The sequence below is a fragment of the Dermacentor andersoni genome, chromosome 11 (genome assembly GCF_023375885.2).
Source record: "Dermacentor andersoni chromosome 11, qqDerAnde1_hic_scaffold, whole genome shotgun sequence".
NCBI classification, from domain to species: Eukaryota; Metazoa; Arthropoda; class Arachnida; order Ixodida; family Ixodidae; genus Dermacentor; species Dermacentor andersoni.
The window spans coordinates 46,552,121-46,571,805 of NC_092824.1; positions in this window are offsets into that span (position 1 = coordinate 46,552,121).

The window sequence follows — 19,685 nt, forward strand, 5'->3', positions numbered from 1 at the left end:
AGGCTTTTGATACTGTACTGCATTCTAATCTCTTAATAAAGCTAACATGATCTTGAAAAATTCTCACTTGGTTAGTTGGATTGCCAGTTTCCTTTCTCATCGGTCACAATTCGTATGTTATAATTCTTCTTCTGGTGACGTGTCATCTGGTGTACCCCAAGGGTCGGTTCTTGGTCTTTTACTATTTCTACTATACAATAATGACTTACCTCGAAACGTCACTTCACACATACGCCTTTATGCGGACGACTGTGTTTTGTATCGCGTGATTAACACACCAGAAGAGAATCTTGCACTAAATTCCTCATTTGTTAGCTTCTGTACCTGGTGCAACACTTGGCAGATGAAAATAAATTTTACTAAAACTGTGATAATGTCATTTTCTAATAGTGCCTCTCCTTCATTCACCAATTACCCTTTCAACGACTTATCCTTGCACAGAGTCTCAGAATAAAAGTATCTTGGTGTCATATTTACCACTAACATGTCCTGGTCAAAACACATTAATTTCATTTGCACTAAAGCACTCCGGAAGCTCGGGTATTTGAGGCGCAATTTTAACAATTCTCCAATCGAAACTAAGTTACTAATGTATAAAACTTTAATTCGCCCAATCCTAGATTATGCGTCTCCAGTCTGGAACCCTCATAAGCAGTGCGACATTAACTCCATTGAGAGCATACAACGAAAATCTATTCGGTTCATATATAGTCGCTATGATCACTATTTCGCACCCTCTCGTGCCTTATCTTCTTTGAACCTAACCCCTTTATCCATACGCCGTCACATTGAGTCATTGAAGTTTCTGCATGGCGTCGTCAATTTTTCTGATCGTGTCTCACATCCCATATATATTCCTTCAGACATTTCTCGGTCAAGTAGGAGTCACCATAACCTTAATATTAAGCCTTACTTTGCTCGATCTAATAAATTTAAATGCAGTTTTTTCCCACGTACTATTGAACTCTGGAACTTAATTCCCGGAACAATTGGGTCACTGCCATTAAATGATTTCCTGTTAAAAGTTAACCACACCTGATTTTATGTATTTTTTTGTTGTTACAGTGTATGGACTCATTCTCGCTTTTGTACTGACTCTTAGTGTTGCTGTTATTTTGAGTTTCATTTGTGTCATCTGCCTTATTATTGTGAATGTTTAATATGTTATTGTTTACATCTTTTTTTTGTATAACTTATTTTTGTCTAACCCACTCCTGCAACAGCCCCATAAAGGGGCTGCAGTATGTATAAATAAATAAAATAAATAAACATTAGAAGGTGAGCTGGCAAACACTTATTGCCATCCGATTCTGCGTTGATCCGCAGCACCTTCCCCGGCGATACATGTGGAAAGCAGCTTAATCAGAAGACCCTGAATATATATATATATATATATATATATATATATATATATATATATATATATATATATATATATATGTGTGTGTGTGTGTGTGTGTACACCCACGGATGTCACAGCCTCTTGTTTGCAACATTAGTTCACTCCAAAAGAACCCTCCTGAATCAATATTGCATTGGGTTTTTATTTAACGAAATCGCGATAATCAAAAGGAGAGATGTCCGGAGAGGGAGGTCCATTTTCCTATTACCTTTCCCTCAGTGTGTGAAGAGCCATTATTATGTAACAAGGTGACACATATAAATGTGCGGTGGGGATGGAAGTGGTTGCCGGTGCGACTGCCTCGATGAAGCTCGTGAACGCCGACATATCTCTTTTCAGTGGCGCATAACTGTTTGCAATAGATAACACCAATATCGCGGAAGCTGACGCTACAACCGTGACTAATACATGGCTTGACAGATACAGCCTTATTAATTAGAGGGGATGAATCTGCTAGAGGACGCAAACTAATTTCACACTACTCGCATAGCTGCTGCTCTCCCACTCTCACTCATATTCGGAGGCACTCCATGATCATGTGAATGAAGTGTGGCTTTAGCATTTTCAGGCACCAAAAAAGAACTAGACTTTCCAATAGCGATAACAATTTCTGTTGTAAAATGGCATGGTCTAACTCGATAGCTCAGCGTTTAAGAATAGATCAATAACAAATAATTGAATAACGAATAATTGACCAATACGCTTTCAAATGCGTAGTTACCGAATTCAATATTTTGTGCACGGCTCAATAGTTAACCGGGATTCCTCGTACACCCACCTGAAACATTAATAATGATATGTGCTTTTTCATTTTTTAACTACCAGATCGCAGTTTTAGAAGTTGCGGTAAAGGTACAACTTAAAGCCGCGGAATGTTCTTAAGCGAAAATGATAAGGCAAATTTATTTTCGGTTTGACCATCGCAGAGGTTATCATCATCATCATCAGCCTGGTTACGCCCACTGTAGGGCAAAGGCCTCTCCCATACTTCTCCAACAACCCCGGTCATGTATTAGTTGTGGCCATGTCGTCCCTGCAAACTTCTTAATCTCATCCGCCCACCTAACTTTCTGCCGCCCCTGCTACGCTTCCCTTCCCTTGGAATCCAGTCCGTAACCCTTGATGACCATCGGTTATCTTCCCTCCGCATTACATGTCCTGCCCATGCCCATTTCTTTTTCTTGATTTCAACTAAGATGTCATTAACTCAGAGGTTATACCCAACGAGAAATATAAGCCTGTAGTGGAAAACGTTTGAGGCCTGCGTAAACCAATTAAAAATCAGGATGATGTGGGGGAATATTCCTATTTGGTTTGTCTTTAAATTTATTCTACGTTGTATTTCAATAGTGTTTGTTTGCTTAATAAGAAAAAATTAGGAGGTTCCATCACTGGAGTTGTCGAACTATGTGGAAGCATTGTGCCACTTGGCCATCTTCTTGCCTACGACGCGAAGAATTTTGTTTTACCGCGACTGACGAAGCAGTAGGTGGTTCAATAAATCTGTGCCATATTCGCTTTGGAATCTGGTATGGCTCTGGATCCGACCAGTTTGAATTCTTTTTGAACTGTATCGGTCGTTATCAACCTCGTCGGACACGATTCAACCCTCATCGACGCCTACCTAACTGTATAGGTTGTTATCTACCTTCACGCACTCGATCCGACCCTTGTCAACAATTATCGACCATTATTGGTCCTTGTCCACCTTACCGGAATTTGTTTGACCCTTGCCTACCCTTATGTGTCCTTATGAGACTTATAAGGCATTATTCGGTCCTTATATGAGCGTATCAACCTTAACAGACGCGACCCGACCATTATCAACCCTCATCAGTCGTTATCAGCCTTATCGGAATCTAACAGACTCTTTTGAACACTGATGTGTCCTGATTAAATTTATGAGTCATGATCTGACCCTTATCAATCCTCGGTGGTCCGTATCAAACTTAGGGGACATAATCCCACCTTCATGAAACCTTATCTGTCGTTGTGAACCTTTTCATATTTGCTGTAACCATTATTAGCCCTTATCGCTTTTTACCAAAGTGTCCATCCGCGTCGAACCATTATCAAACAGTATCAGGCCTATGTACCTCCTAATCACGCCTTATCATCCTTATCCACTGATTGACTACGTATCCGTGTACATGACAACACGGACGACGCGACACAACATATTCAAATGGTTCAGATATATTCGCCTACTCCCAGCGTGACTTTTTAGCCCAGTGGGTAACTCACTCAGCTAGTGAACGTCACGCGTCCTATGTCAGTGACTGTTTTCCTCATTGAGTCGACATAGAAATGTTTGCGCATTTAAAAGGGGCTCCATATGTAAATCATACGCAATCTATGAAATGTTTCTTAGAGGTAATGACAGATAGAAGTTTTTATAGGCCTTACGTTTGCGCAATACACTCTAGGGCACTGCATGCGCTAGACCCTTTATCAGACTTACCTAACTTTTACGCGGATATTTCTCTACGGTGCCCTGCACCACACTTAAAAGCACATGCGAGGTGGAATATGTGCAATGCAGAGTTTGAAGGACTGATTTAAACATACCTCACATCCAACCACATGTATTCTGCGAAATCGACGTTCCCTATACAGATAAGGAGCCCGCTCACAAGGCATTGTTTTGCTCCAGTTTGCAAGAAAAATACTGAATACAGAGAAAAAGAGAAAAAAATCTTTATTTTTTCACCAGGCTTCTTTGACATGAGCCCAAACGTGGGTGGCCTCCTGAGTCCCGGTAGCCAAGCATTGCTTCCGCCGCCCTAGCCCTGTTCACCAACTGTAGCTGGTCTTCAGGAAAAAAATCTCTGAGGAAAACTGTCGCTTGCATGGAAAAAACGACGAAATGCGTGCCATTCCACTATAGCCGTTTCAATCCTTCTGGTAAACGTTGTTTGTCTTAATATGTTTGTTGCACTTTTAAATTTGGGATGTGCTTCTTTTAGGAATGTGGCTGACTAGATTGTAGTGGAATATTTGTGGTCTAGGATTATGTGTATTTCATGGTATGAGAGCAAAATTTGCAAGAGGCTTAAGCGTCGCCTTTCAGAGTAGAACGCGATAGCATTCAAAGATCGCTTATTGCACGTTTCACGGCAACTGCAGCTTATGTACCCGTAATGTTTACCGGGAAACGCTGGCGGCAAACGCTATGCACGAAGGCGAGCTTTCTGGTAGAAATGTGGCCTCTTGTGTAGGCCGTGATGCGGCGGAGGCGAGAGCCATCTTGAGGTGTTGCTAGGAGCCGCGCGAGCCACTTTATGGCTTTTGTGATTTGAGCGAGCCGGCGCGCACAAACCTCCGAGGCTATCGCCACTCCATGAAAGGTAGAAACGCTGGAAATTAGGTTTGTGTTTTGAGTTCCTGCGTAAAAGAAATATGCGTTCACGCATATTGATATTAAAATCCGACGATCTCTGTCGGTAGGTTGTGCGTAAGTCGTACTTAACGATTTTCATCACCTACTTTACATTGAGACATTAAATTGGTTCAGTAACTTTCTTGAACGGCATGGAGGGCATGCGTGGTTGGGTAAGCTTGGTTCTAAACAATTTTCTGCCGAAACGATGGTCGACGCTGGACGCAGGGCACCGACGCCAGGGGCCCGATAACGTAAAACTATTCCAATATGTTTTTATTCCAATCTAATGACGTCAAATTTGCGTAACCACCGACGCAAGCACCGCGCGGTCACCCACAGGGTTGTTTGTACAGACCAATCAAGCACTCTCCTCGTTCACAGGAGGTCACTTTTGTTTGCTTGAAAAACGAATAACATTGCCTACACTGAGCGGCTTGTCGTATCTAATCGGCTGACAAGAGGGGAGGAGAACGCTCAAGTGGAGAGGGATCCGCTGGGGCAGAGCCAGTGAACTTGAAATCGATAACCGGATGAAGAGGGTGGTGCCGGCGTCTGCGATTGGTCGGGTTTCCCGCACTTAGCTTGTGGTGGCTGGTCGAAAATCGCGGCGGCATGCAATGGAAGCTTAAGAATGACGCTAAAACTGACCCTCAGCAAAGAAGAGTTGGCAGAATGAGGTGGTAAATGTGCCGAAAGTGCTCGAAAACGTTACACGGCCAAGCAAGAAGTTTTATTATACGCAAATACACCCATGCTCTCCGGCAGGTGCGAGTAGCCAGCACCTGAGCGATCGGCCGCAGCCATCTTTTATTCCTTTCGGAACGGGGCAGCCTGCGGCTATTCAGTAGAAAATTCAGTTTTGTTCGTCATATTAATGCATCTTTAATGCGTACACGTCACTTTGACGCGGTGAGTTTTCGCGGTTTTGCGATGTCGCGTGACAGGCAGGTCAAGTGGCTGCAGCCTGAAAGCTTTTTACCAATAGCCAAAGGCTAATGTCGAAAAGGGGTTGAATGAGAAATAACTGTTTTTCTTTTTTCTGTCAAATCATGCATAACCAGTGTGTACACATTATATCAGATGAGGAGCTATCGCGGTTTTCGTGACGTCGCGTGACAGACAGGTGAAGTGGGGGTGGTCGAAAAAGTTTGTGATCAATCGTGGAGGGCTGATAACAAAATTGAAATAGAAAAGTGTGGAATGGTTTTACGTTATAGCGCCCCAGATTTTATGCGACACGGGGTACTTTATGACTCGCCAGACAGTGAAAAAAAATCACACGAGTTTCTAACAAAATATAGCAACTCTGAAAAAATACGTATGCATTTTGTTTTATTCTTTCTAGCTTGGACTATCCAGAGTTGATAAGGGGCGCTATAACGTAAAACTATTCCAAACTTTTCTATTCCATTTCTGCTATCAGCCCTCCGCGATTGTTCAAAAAACTTTTGGACCACTCCCATTTCACCTGTCGGTCACGCGAAGTCACGAAAACCGCGATACCTCGCCATCTGATGTGATGTGTACGCACTGATTATGCATGATTTGACCGAAATTGGAAAACATTTATTTTTGATTCAACGCCTTTTCGCCATTAGCCCCCGGCTATTGGTCAAAAGTTTTCGGGCTGTACCCACTTCACCTGCCTGTCCCACGACGTCACAAAACCGAGAAAATTCACCGCGTAAGAGTGACGTGTACGCATTAAAAATGCATTAATATGCCGAACAAAACCGAATTTTCTTCTGAATAGCCGCAGGCTGCCCCGTTCCGAAAGGAATAAAAGATGGCTGCCGCCGTTTGATCAGGCACTGGGTACTCGCACCTGCCGGAGGGCGTGGGTTTATTTGCGTATAATAAAGCTTCTTGCGGGGCCGCGTAACGGTTTCGAGACTTTCGGTACGTTTACGATCTAATTCGGCTAACTATTCTTTGCTGTGGATCCGTTTTAGCGTCATTCTTAAGCTTCCGTTGCATGCCGTCGCCATTTTTGACTAGCCACTGCAAGCTAAGAGAGGAAAGTGGACCAATCGCAGACGCCGGCAACACCCTCTTCATCCGGTTATCAATTTTCAGTGCACTGGGTCTGCCCCATCGAATTCCTCTCCACTTGACCATTCTCTTTGCCTCTTGTCAGCCTGATACATACAACAGGCCGCTCAGTTTAGGCAATGTTATTAGTTTTTCAAGCAAACAAAAATGACCTCCTATGAACGAGGAGAGCGTTAGATTGGTCTGTTCAGACAACGCTGCGGGTGACTGCCCGGTGCTTGCGTCGGTGGTTACGCAAACTTGACATCACGAGATTGGAATAAAAAAACATATTGGAATAGTTTCGCGTTATAGGGTCCCAGATATTGTTTCTTTAAGGATGCTATCTACACCATCCGGCTTCCGTAGAACTGATTAGCATACTTATTTATGTCATATTGGCGAGAAACACCTAATTCTTAAGCCCCTGGTACTGTAGGCCATGAAAAGTGTGAAGTATTTATTTCTGCTACGTGATTGCAATTACAAAGCAGGATTTTCTAAGTTCTCTTGAAGAATGATATATATGGAATGCCATTGCCAATTTAAATTGTTATTGTGCCATCATATTGTGAGAGGAGCTGTAATGAAATATAAAACCACAATTTCGTACACATATAAATGACAAAACCGTTCGAATTGCGGTTGTTACTGAGGATCTGAGGATCTGAAGTTACTGAGGATCGCACTGTAGAGCATCCCATCTCAACACCTGAAATTTTTCATGCAAATATGCAGCTATTTTTGTTCTAGAGCGCTTCAATCAAAGTACCCATTTTTCCCTTAACCAAGCCAGATTTAACCTAATATGCAGGCTTCATATATGGAATGTCTGAGTAATAATAGAATTCGAAGTCACGGACTGATGGTGCAATGACAAAATGTGTTCGTGTGAGCCTAGTAAAGAATAGGAGCGGTACGAAAAATAAGTAGTCTTGGCATTTGTCAAAAAAAAGAATTCCTACATTAGATTCGCAATTCCCTACATGTCTGCATTTCGGTCTTCATTTGTGAAACGTTATTTTTTTTTAAGTACGTTCACCACGTTTTCTTTTCAAAGCTAACAGCACCAGGGGTATATTTTCGTGCTCTGTCTGCCTGATATGTGAGCCTGCTGAGCCGTAAAAACCTCCACCTGTGCCGCCACCAAGGATAGTAACCACGCCTACTGCAAACTCAGGGTCGCTGAGAGCACAGGGCGGACAATCGTCGGCCCTACGTGCCACAGACACAGAATGGCATCTGCTGCGGAGCCTTAATCTTCCACCATGTGAAAGAGCTTATGCTAGGGCGCGTAAAGCCAGTAACCATATAGGCAAGCAAGGTGCCGAAAAGAATGACAAGGAAATCGTTTAAAAAATGCTTAGGCAACTACTAGAATCAACGTGCGTGATTTCCTGTGGTCTCTAGTCACCCGCCACTAAGAGCACCCTTCGTGTGCTCGCTGTACTGGGGCCGCTTATTGCTGCTATTTGCACAATTTCAATATCTTTGTTGGCAACTGGGCTGTTAGCGCAGAAGAAGCCCACACACAAGCTTCTTCGTTGAGCGTTTTTCGTGAGGTTTCAATTACATTTGTGACTCAAGCAAAGCTCTGGATGGCAGATGACACTTCTGAATGACTTTTTGACATTTTTTATGACCATGAGAATGCTATTATTGCCTTCATCGTTGTGCATCCTTCTTCTATGCCACCACCGCGCCTCCTCCTGCCTTCACGTCCCTGATCTCCCTTCCTCTATGCTGAGAATCAGGCTAGAGCACGCTAGAATAGGTCAACCTCTCGGCCTTCCTTCAAATAAATTCTCTCTCTCCTTGAAACCAGCAGAGTGTACACCACTGAGGTAGTGAGAATCATGAATAGTAGAGCATCCATGACGTAAGTCTTTATAATCACCTTTATTGTGAGGGCTAAAATAACGTATATTGTGGATATTTCTCATCATGTTTCTCCAGCACAGCTAATGCCTCCAAGTAACTTGCAAATTATCCTATTCCTTCTTTTCTTGTTTCTTGTGGGCAATTCTCTCGACGGATGGTCTACTTTACAGAAAATCAAGCGACACCATACACATTCGATTATTGGAACTCCAATCAGACGTGCTTCATTTTAAAGTCACAAGGTATGAGTTGTATAATTATTTTCTGTCTTCGCTATGCGCGTATTTTTCTCTAACGCCTTTGAAGCATTAGCATTTTTGAAGGAAGTACCTGCAGCTCAAGATGGTGCTCAAGTGATGACTACATATTTATTATTATTTTTTTTATTTACTCAGAAGTATACCATCGTCCGAAAGAGGACCAAGCCCCTGCGAATGAAATACAGCAGTGGCAGACGCAAACATGCACAACACATGCTTTTCACTATGCAAACATTTAAAAAAATGTCACTGGCCTGCGCGGCAGACCTGGCATAGTGAAAGCGTAAGGGGGACGAGCTGTTTCAATTTCGACAGCACGCACTAGAGGGTCCTTGTGGCGAATTCCCATCGCGTCGTTTTCACGAGAACGACCTCAACTATCCGCCCGGCGTCGAAGGCGAGTTACGACTCGTGCGGCTGTGTGCACAGTGGTTCGCTGACTTCGACATGCCTGGTCGTAGCCGCGCGCGTAGCTCTACGATTCACGTATTCAGCGGCAGTTCATTCCTTCTGACAGGGCACCATAAAGTGTACCGAAGAGTAAACACAGGTATCGAGAAAACGCGGTACATATGTCGCATCGCTTCTCCCGTGCCACCGTAAGAAGCTGTTGGCGATGATGATGATGATGATTCACTGTCATCGCCATGGATACGGGGCAGCCAGAAATAGTCTCCTAGCCTGCTTGAATTAACCAGGCCCAGCTACGCGTAACATGCAAGAACTACATGCAACTGCTACATGTCGGAACACCTGGTGGAGCACAACGCAACTGCAATGCAATGTTTGCACATATTGACCCCGCGCGGAGTGCATGTGACATCGCACGACAATTCGCACGATTCCATGATGATGATTATGATGATGATGAAGGTCATGATGCTGTATTGTTTATCCCTTCCGAAACGGGGCGGTGGCAAACGGTCAGCGAGCCTGATTTATTAAATCAGCTATGTCACACATCAGCCTGGAGTTAGCTGCGACGCACACCTGCTGCGGTCGATAACATCAAAAACAAAAACGGCTATTGCAAGGAGCCCTAAGAGCTTGCCCTGCAAAAGCCGCAGTTGTGCCCGCAAGGCGAAGCATCGATTGCGATAGCAAATTATTGAACAGCTATACGAAGTAAGGAGAGTAGTTTTATTGGCCGCATTAACACGTAAACATTCCCCTACTAACTAGGTTACCACGCATGGCGTCACGCGCGGACAATCAAATAGAAACATATCTCACTCAATGAGCACGGACAGTGGCTGTCGAAACGCAGGCGTGAGGAAGAGCGGTATCAACACAGTAGTAGCACCACTCACTTCAACACGACTTAAGCGTCCAGAACCCAGCGCACCCATAGCCATTAGCCTTCGATGCACCTAGACTCTGTACACATGGAAAATCGCTTTCAATATAGGGTCCGCATGGACGTCACTGGTTGAATGCAGTGCACTTCGTCCCGGCCTTCCTGCTTTACGCGCCTCGCACCCTTTCACTCGCACCTACAGCATCGCACGCTTTCACTCGCACATGCGGCACGTGGCCGCGGTGTTATCGTATTTGGACATTGTATGGAATATCATGGTGATGCCAACGCCGACGCCTGTGATCATGGTGTAAATTTGTCTGGAGCGTAAATATAATTGCTATCGGAATAAAGCAAAACGACACCCGTCTATAACCGGAATAAATGAACACAATAGGAGAGAAAGATAGAACAGGCACGATATCGTATTAGAAACGGATACCGCACGCTCAAATGCGGTGACCGTATCAATTGTCGAGTCTGCTCTCTCCAAGTCCAAGTGCGATACCAATTGCCGGGGGCCCACGCGGTATGCCTTCGTGTTCTCCTAAGCTTCAGCCGGTGCGAGATGGAACATGCAAGGGAAAGCCGAGCACGCTGGTTAATATATGTACAATCTGGACACAAAACTGCAGAGGTGAAATTGACGCACAACTAAGACACGAATGCAGACAAGGAAGCACGTGATGTGCGCTTGCGTTATTGAAAAATTTCAGAGTAGCCCAGTTGTCTGGAGTTCAGCAGCGTTGGACATGTCCCACCAAAGTTGCCAAGATCCGGCCGTGGGGAGGGAATCACTTGAGGGATGAAACAAGCTTTGAAACTCCTTGGTGTGGGTTTCTTGAAATTATTACTTGCAAAGTTTCATAGTGGTTTATTAAACAATGTTTTTCAGAATTGGTAGACTCATACGAAAGAGATTTATTGAGCGAATCGGGTGAATCATCGGCATAACTATTTAGGTGAACGACGGGAAAGGCGCATTATCCGAAACTAGTAAGCTGCTTTGTGCGTATTCTAACCACTGTACTCTTACAGTAGCCAGAGGCTCCACAGAATGCGATTGCGGAAGAGCTTTCTCCCTATTGATCCCCCAATCTTTAAGAAGACAAAGTGGATTGTTCGCGCTTAGGTCCAACGGCCGTTTAGACACTTCATTCGAAAAACAGTATTGGCAACTCTGTTACCTTACCATACGTACAAGTCAGAAATAGGCGGGCACGTGATCTAGCCCGCTGGCCGCGATGCGTCACGGCTGTGCGAGCCGAGCAGAATACGCGTCTGCTTCTCTAGCCCGGCCGTTGTTGGGTGTGGATACTTGCACGAATGAGTGTATACGTTTCCCTGCATCGTCTGGGTATGGTTATCTTCTGCGGTTGTTAGGTCCAAGGTAGAGCATGCAAGCAAACGCTAGCCGGTAGGGCTGAGTACGCTTGTGTCAGGCTGACTCTATTGCGTTGGTGAATTGAGCTGAACCCGTGTAAAACGCGGACGTAGACGCGGATCGGTCGGGTCAGCCAGCTCTCAGACCTGTGCGGAATCACGGAGACATCGCGATTTACGCGCCGGCAGGCCGAATGACATCAGGACGAATTAAGCAAGCGCTGTGTAGTACAACCTGATTGTCACCGTAACACCATGAAATAGACCTGCTGCAGACAAGCTCGCTTATAGGATGCCAAGTTGCAGCAAGTTGATGTCCCACCTCAACTCTGTGTGCCGTCTTCGTTCAGAGTCGTTAGAAGCAAGTTTGCGCAAACCTGGTCATGTCTAGCTCGTCATGCCGATACCTGTCCCTACCGGCTTGAGTTGGGTTCCTGTAAATTTGGCCATATATTGGCTGACCAGAAACACCACACATTTATGAACAGCTTACTTCACTGCCTGAACTTCGGCGACTTGCAGTGCATAGAAGCGTAGCAGCACGAGACAGGTTCCCACAGTTGGCAAATATTGGCGTCTCTCGGGAACTATATATTTTGTAGGGCAGACGAACGTGAGCATACTGAAAATTCATGGAATTAACTTACCAGAACAAAGATCTAATCAGGAGCAACTCCAAAGCGGGAAAATCCGGAATAATTTCGATCTCCTCGGATTATTTACCGTGCACCCAATACACCCAATTCCGTGCATTTCGCATTTCGCATATTTTGATTTGACTCGTGCTTACTAGCGCAACACCGCAGCCGCTAAGCCACCGCGGCTGATGATTCTGATTTTCCTCTTTGTTACCCTTAACAGGCGGTCTCGCCTTTATTGTTTTTGACTACATGATACCTCCTTCTGTAATACTTGGTACCTAAATGTTCCTATATTACACGCAATATATTTGTGATTCTGATTTTAAGGCACCCTCCACTATTGTAGTGCTTCCATTTAGGTAGTTTAATGGGGGACTATGTAACGATGGGGGAAAAATCTGGTGTTTGACATGCCAAGAACATGATATGATAAAAATAAGAAAACAAAGCATCACTTCTCGCAGGTGACCGATGTGAGCAGCACACTTGGAACTCTAAGGTTGAGAGCAGCCGCCTTTCATGTGACAAGGCGTACAGTTCATTGTGTCGCCTACGTACGCACCCCATTTTCAAATCAAGCTGCCTTAGAGATGTGCCTATTTGTCTTTTACTACTGAGCAATTGTTGATTTCAAGGGTGGCAATAAAATAAATAAAAGAAATTGCAACACGAATCAGCTACTGAGTACTAACAAGACGAGCAATAAGAAGCTAAAATTATTCCCATGATCATCAACAGCACTTTCCATGCTTGTTTCATATTGTTACGTGTAGAAAGACACAGATGAAAGAGGCTATATACAGGCTATTTACATTGGAGCTAGACCGCCCGGGCGACACTCACTCGCGCCAAGGGCACTGACCCACTTCGTCGTCGTTCTCGCGGGGGATCGTCCCTTGAGCATCGCTCGATGTTATTGTAATACTACCCCCCGGCGGCAAAAGCGCCGTCACGGTGCTGTTAGGTATGCAAGGCGCGTGGAGAGTTTTAGGGTTTGAGTCGGGCGACGTGGACAATGTCATAGACAATGGACATGGACATTCATACGTACATGGACAATGTAAATAGTCTGTATATAGCCTCTTTCATCTGTGTCTTTCTACACGTAACATTCTGGTGGAGGTCAGCGATCCCCGTCCTCACCACGGCACTCCGGAGGGGTCGGTACATCGAGCTTGTCCCCATGCATCCCGGTGACGAGACCTCCTCTGCAACGGCTTCGGCTTGTCCGACTGCTCCAATCATCACGGTTGCCGAACATCGCGACCCCGGTGCGTTCTCTGGCCTGCAGGGAGAGTGCGTTGACGAATGGATCAAGCTCTATGAACACGCCAGTGCTAATAACAGGTGGGACCCAACGATCATGCTCGCCAATGTGATCTTTTATCTCGGCGGCACCCCACGCGTGTAACATCAAACGCATGACGACGAGATAACCAGTTGGGACTGCTTCAAAGAAAAGCTCAGGGAACTGTTCGGCGACCCCATTGGGCGCAAAGCTGCCGCGAGAAAGGCTCTTGCGTATCGTGTTCAGACATCCACAGAGCCGTACGTTTCACACATCCTCGACGTTCTGGCTCTATGCCGCAAAGCTGGCGATACTATGTCTGAAGCAGATAAAGTGTCGCATGTACTAAAAGGAATTTGCTTGTTTTTGGCCACGTCTCGACTATCGACGCCATCATCAAAGAATTCCGTCGCCTTGAACAAGCTAAGAGCCGCTGTATCACACATCACATCACGCGGCTACCCAATACTGCTGCTACGTCGACATGTGAGGGTCGACCGCATCAGACCACCCCTGTGACGACGTAAGCCGTATTGTTCGCCGCGAGCTCGAGGCCAACTGTTCGCCAGCTTTCTCCGCGACGCCTCCCGATCCACCAGCAACCACGATTGCGCTGATTCAGGCCGTCGTCAGACAGGAATTTGAGAACATGGATCTCACCTCCGTGTGTTCATCGTCTCCACCCACGGTTCCCCACTTCTCTAGCAGCCCTGCTCGTCCCCGGCAGTCCTTTTCTGCCACATCTCGCCGCAACCCGTCCGAATGGCGTACCCCTGATGACAGACCAATCTGCTTCCACTGCTGTCGCATCGGCGACGTCGCTCCTCCCTGCCGCAACCGATTCTTCTCATTCCCGCCCAACCGATTCCGCTCATTCCCACCCCTTTGGACCTTCTGTTCCCTATGCCACCCGACATGAACCCACTGCCGCTGATGCTCCTGCCCCGAACCTTCGCTACAGCCGCTGGTCCTCACCTCGACGCCATCAGTCTCGTTCACCCCAACCCCATCGCTTCTCTCCATCGCCTATCGCCTCCCGGATCCAGCCGGAAAACTAGGCACTGCAGCTTCTGGAGGTGAAGCTGCGTTGTCCACCCTGCCCTCAAATCCTCTGCTCACGTTACACACGAACCAAAATCTTCTTGACGCTGACGTTGATGGCTATCCTGTCACGGCACTCATCGATACAGGTGCATATCTTTCTATTATGAGTGCTGCCTTCCGATGACGACTGAACAAGCTCCTCACCCCAGCGTTGGCACGCGTCGTTCGAGTTGCGGATGGCGGTACTGTGCCTATTATCGGCATGTGTATGGCACGTTTAAGCATCGCTGGCCGCCATATTCCTGTCCTCTTCACGGTGATTGCTCATTGCCCCCACGACTTCATTCTCACCTGAATTTTATCTCCGCGAAATCTGCTTATATTGACAGCTCTGCCAGTACCCTTCGCCTTGAGTTGCCAATTCTCGCAGAACCTTCTGACGCACCCCAGTGCCGCCTACGTCCCACCGGCTTTATTCGCCTGCCGGTAAAATCAATAGCCTATATTGAACTCTTTGTCTTCCCCACCAGTCCCTGATGGCGAGTACCTCGTCACTCCTCTGCCCGACATTCCACTACAGTTTTACGTTACCGTGCCTCACGGTATACTTACTATTACTGCGAACCGCACTTTCATGCCTATCTTTAACTTTGTATTGGCAAAGGAAATTCTACCGCAAGGTATTTGACTTGCCAACGCTGATTGTCTCAGCGACCATCACGTGGCAACTTTATCGACCAATGCTTCTTGCGAGCTTAGCAGGCCCATCGTGCCAGCCTCGGCAGCCGATCCAAAGATACAGAAAATTGTTGCGACGGACCTGTCTTCTGCGCAGGCTCAAGAGCTTTACCAAGTATTATCATCCTACAGAGATATTCTCGTCTTCAACGATCGCCCTTTAGGCCAGACGCTCGCGGTCAAGCGCCGGATCCTTACTGGCAATTCACCCACGACCGTATAGAGTTTCTCCGTCAGAATGCCAAGTAATTCAAAGTGAAGTGAACGAAATGCTAGCAAAAAACATGATTGAGCCTTCTTCGAGTCGCTGGGCGTCACCTTTAGTGTTGGTTAAGAAGGATGGCACGTGGCGCTTCTGTGTAGACTACCGTCATCTGAACAACATTACTAAGACGGACGCCTACCCGCCCCCACGTATAGACGACGCCCTTGACTACCTCCATGGTTCCAGCTATTTCTCTTCTATTGATCTTCGTCCTGGATACTGGCAGATTGCTGTTGACGATATGGACAGGGAAAAAAAGCGCGTTCATCACACCTGATGGCCTATATCAATGAAAAGTAATGCCGTTTGGATTATGCAACGCCCCTGCCTACTTTGAGCGTATGATGTACTCCTTGCTTCGAGGTTTCAAATGGCCCACCAGTCTCTGCTCTCTCGACGACGTCAACGTCTTCTCGCCCGCGTTCGGTACTCACCTTGAGCGTCTAACAGCTATACTTGATGTATTTCAAAAGGCGAAGCTGCAACTTAACTCGTCTAAATGTCGTTTCGGCCGCCGCCAAATTACTGTTCTGGGCTACCTCATTGACGCTTCCGGAGTACAGCCTGATCCCGACAAAACTCGCGCTGTCCGAGACATTCCGGTTCAGAAGAAAGCCGCCGACGTTCAAAGTTTTGTAGGGCTATGCTCGTACGTTCGTCGTGTTGTTCAATATTTTGCGGCAATTGCTAGACCCCTGACTAATCTTTTGAAGAAAGGCGTACAATTCTCCTGGCGTACTCCAGAAGTCGCCGCCTTCTCTCGTCTCGTCACTCTTCTCTCCTCACCACCCATTCTCGCCCACTTCGACCCTGATGCCCCTACAGAATTGCGTACAGATGCCAGCGGTCATGGCGTAGGCGCCACCTTAGCCTAGCGTCAGCGTGGCCAGGATCGCGTTATTGCTTATGCGAGCCGCCTCCTCACACAATCGGAGCGCAACTATTCCATTACGGAACGAGAATGCCTTGCTGTAGTCTGGGCGGTTGCGAAGTTCCGTCCTTACCTTTACGGTGGCCGTTTTTCCGTAGTCACTGACCATCATGCCCTCTGCAGGCTCTCATCGCTAAAAGATCCAACAGGCCGGCTTGGTCGATGGGCTTTGAGGCTACAAGAATTTTTATATTCCGTGGTTTAAGAGTCTGGCCGCCTGCACCAAGACGCTGACAGCTTGTCGCGTTACGCTGTTGACGACCCTGACTCCTCCAATATTACCAGTGCGCCTTGCGTATTCTCTGTATCGCAGCTGCTTCATTTCGCCGACGAGCAACGTCGTGAGGCCCACATCAGAGCACTCATCAACCGTTTTGAACCCTCTCGCACCGACGCCACTCTACGCCTCTTCGTCCTCCGCGACGGTACTCTGTACCATCGTAACCTTCATCCGGACGGCTCTGAGTTCCTACTTGTCATACCTAAACACCTCCGCTCAACCGTTCTAGACGAGCTTCACGACCCACCGACGGCAGGACACCTCGGGGTATCTCGAACCTATGACCGTGTACGTCGCCGTTTTTTCTCGCCGGGCCTTGCCCGTTCTGTACGACGTTACGTCGCCGCTTGTGAACTTTGCCAACGACGCAAGAAGCCTTCCCAGCTCCCCGCTGGTTACCTGCAGCCGCTCGACATCCCTGCCGAGCCCTTCCATTGTGTCGGCTTAGACCTTCTCGGCCTATTTCCGGAATCTACATCAGGATACAAGTGGACTACGCTACCCGCTACGCTGTAACCCGAGCTCTTCCGCCCAGTTGCGCAACCGATGTTGCGGAATTCCTCTTGCATGATATCATTTTGATTCATGGTGCTCCCCGTCAATTGCTAACAGAGCATGGCCATAGGTTCTTAGCCAAAGTCATTGACGACATCATGCCTGCCTGCTCAATACAGCATAAATTTACCACCTCCTACCACCCTGAAACGAACGGCCTCACTGAGCGTTTGAAACACACCCTTATAGGCATGCTATCCAAATACATTTCAGACGACAACCGTGACTGGGACCAGGCTCTACCTTACATTGCCTTTGCGTACAACTCTTCTCGTCTTGAAACTGCTGGCTTTTCACGTTTTTACCTTTTGTATTGCCGTGAACCGACGCTACCCCTTACAAAAATTTTTATAGAAAGTCCATAGACAGTCTATAGACATTTGTCTATGAAGTCTATAGACTGTCTATAGACATTTCTTTAGACTAGTCTATAGACAGTCTATAGACTTATGGCCATACACTTCTAATAGACTAGTCTATAAAAAGTCTGAGTCTATAGACTGTCTATAGACTTATGGCCATACACCTTTTATAGACTAGTCTATAAAATGTCTGAGTCTATAGATTGTCTATAGACTTATGGCCATACACTTTTTATAGACTAGTCTATAAGAAGTCTGAGTCTATAGACTGTCCATAGACGGTCTATAGACTTATGGCCATACACCTTTTATAGACTAGTCTATAAAAAGTCTGAGTCTATAGATTGTCTATAGACTGTCTATAGACTGTCCATAGACGGTCTATAGACTTATGGCCATACACTTTTTATAGACTAGGCTATAAAAAGTCTGAGTCTATAGACTGCCTATAGACCGTCTATAGACTTATGGCCATACACTTTTTATAGACTAGTCTACAAAAAGTCTGAGTCTATAGACTGTCTATACACTACATATAGACAGTCTATAGACTTATGGTCATACTTTTTACAGACTAGTCTATAAAAAGTCTGAGTCTATAGACTATCTATAGACATATGGCAATGCACATTTTATAGAATAGTCTATAAGAAGTCTGAGCCTATAGACTGTCAATAGACTTATGGCCATACACTTTTTATGGACTAGTCTATAAAAAGCCTGAGTCTATAGAGTGTCTATGGATTAATTAAAATTCATGTTTGTAGACAGTTGTCTGCAGAATGCCGATGGACAAGTGTGTAGGCTTACAGTTCTACTTTTGTAAACTGAAGTCTATAGACTGTCTATAGATGTCATTTGTCTGTATACATTTTATACACTTCAGTCTACAAAAGTAGAACTATATATACAGTTCTACTTTTGTAGACTGAAGTCTATAAAATGTCTATAGATTTCATTTGTCTGTATACATTCTATAAACTTAAGTCTACAAAAGGAAATCTATATATACAGTTCTACTTTTGTAGACTGAAGTCTATGGAATGTCTGTAGACAAATGTATATAGATAGTGTATAGACATTCTATAGACTTCAGTCTACAAAAACAGAACTTTATAATCCGATACACTTTTTTCTATGACATTCTGCAGACATTTGTCAACAAACATGCATTTTCATTAATCTACAGACACTCTATAGACACAGACATTTTATAGACAAGTCTACAAAGAGTGTATAAGGCCATAACTCCATAGCGGCTACCTACAAGTTAGTTTACATTTTTCTTTACATGCGGTAGCAAAACGTTTTGAATGTATTTATGCATGTGCACCTGTTCCTTTTCATCTGCACTTATGCATTACCGTTAGCAGATTAATAATGCTCCTGAACCAGCTGTACTTTCATATATGTTGCATAAACAGAAAGAATTTATATAGTGTTGAATCATGCAGTGCAAAAAAATTAAACAAATGCACCGGCAATGCATTAACCGTTTTTATTGCTCGATACAATATATTATTTCCTTAAATTCATCTCTTATGCTAATTATGGAAATAGATTAAATATTTACACTACTCCTTGGCAAGCATGGTCGCCAGGCTGGCCTTGACCTTTGTGTCATTAGTCCCAAAGGTGCTGCAGGTGTATGCTGCAAATAAGTAGATGCAGCAATATGAGGCAAAAATAACAAGTGTGTATTCTTTGTATGTTCATTAAGCAGCTTAATATATTTGCTCAAACCATCTAAGTCAATACTTAATGCGGTTTAACTATGACTAAGGGCTGCTTGTCAATGCAAATCAGTACCTTTATACAATGTTTTATTGCATGGTATGGTGAACAATTAAACAGTCACAACTGCTGCTCGTGCCAGCAACAGTATGTTCCCTTTTATGACAAGTTCATATATGATGCATTAATGTACCTATCCCAAATGGTCTCT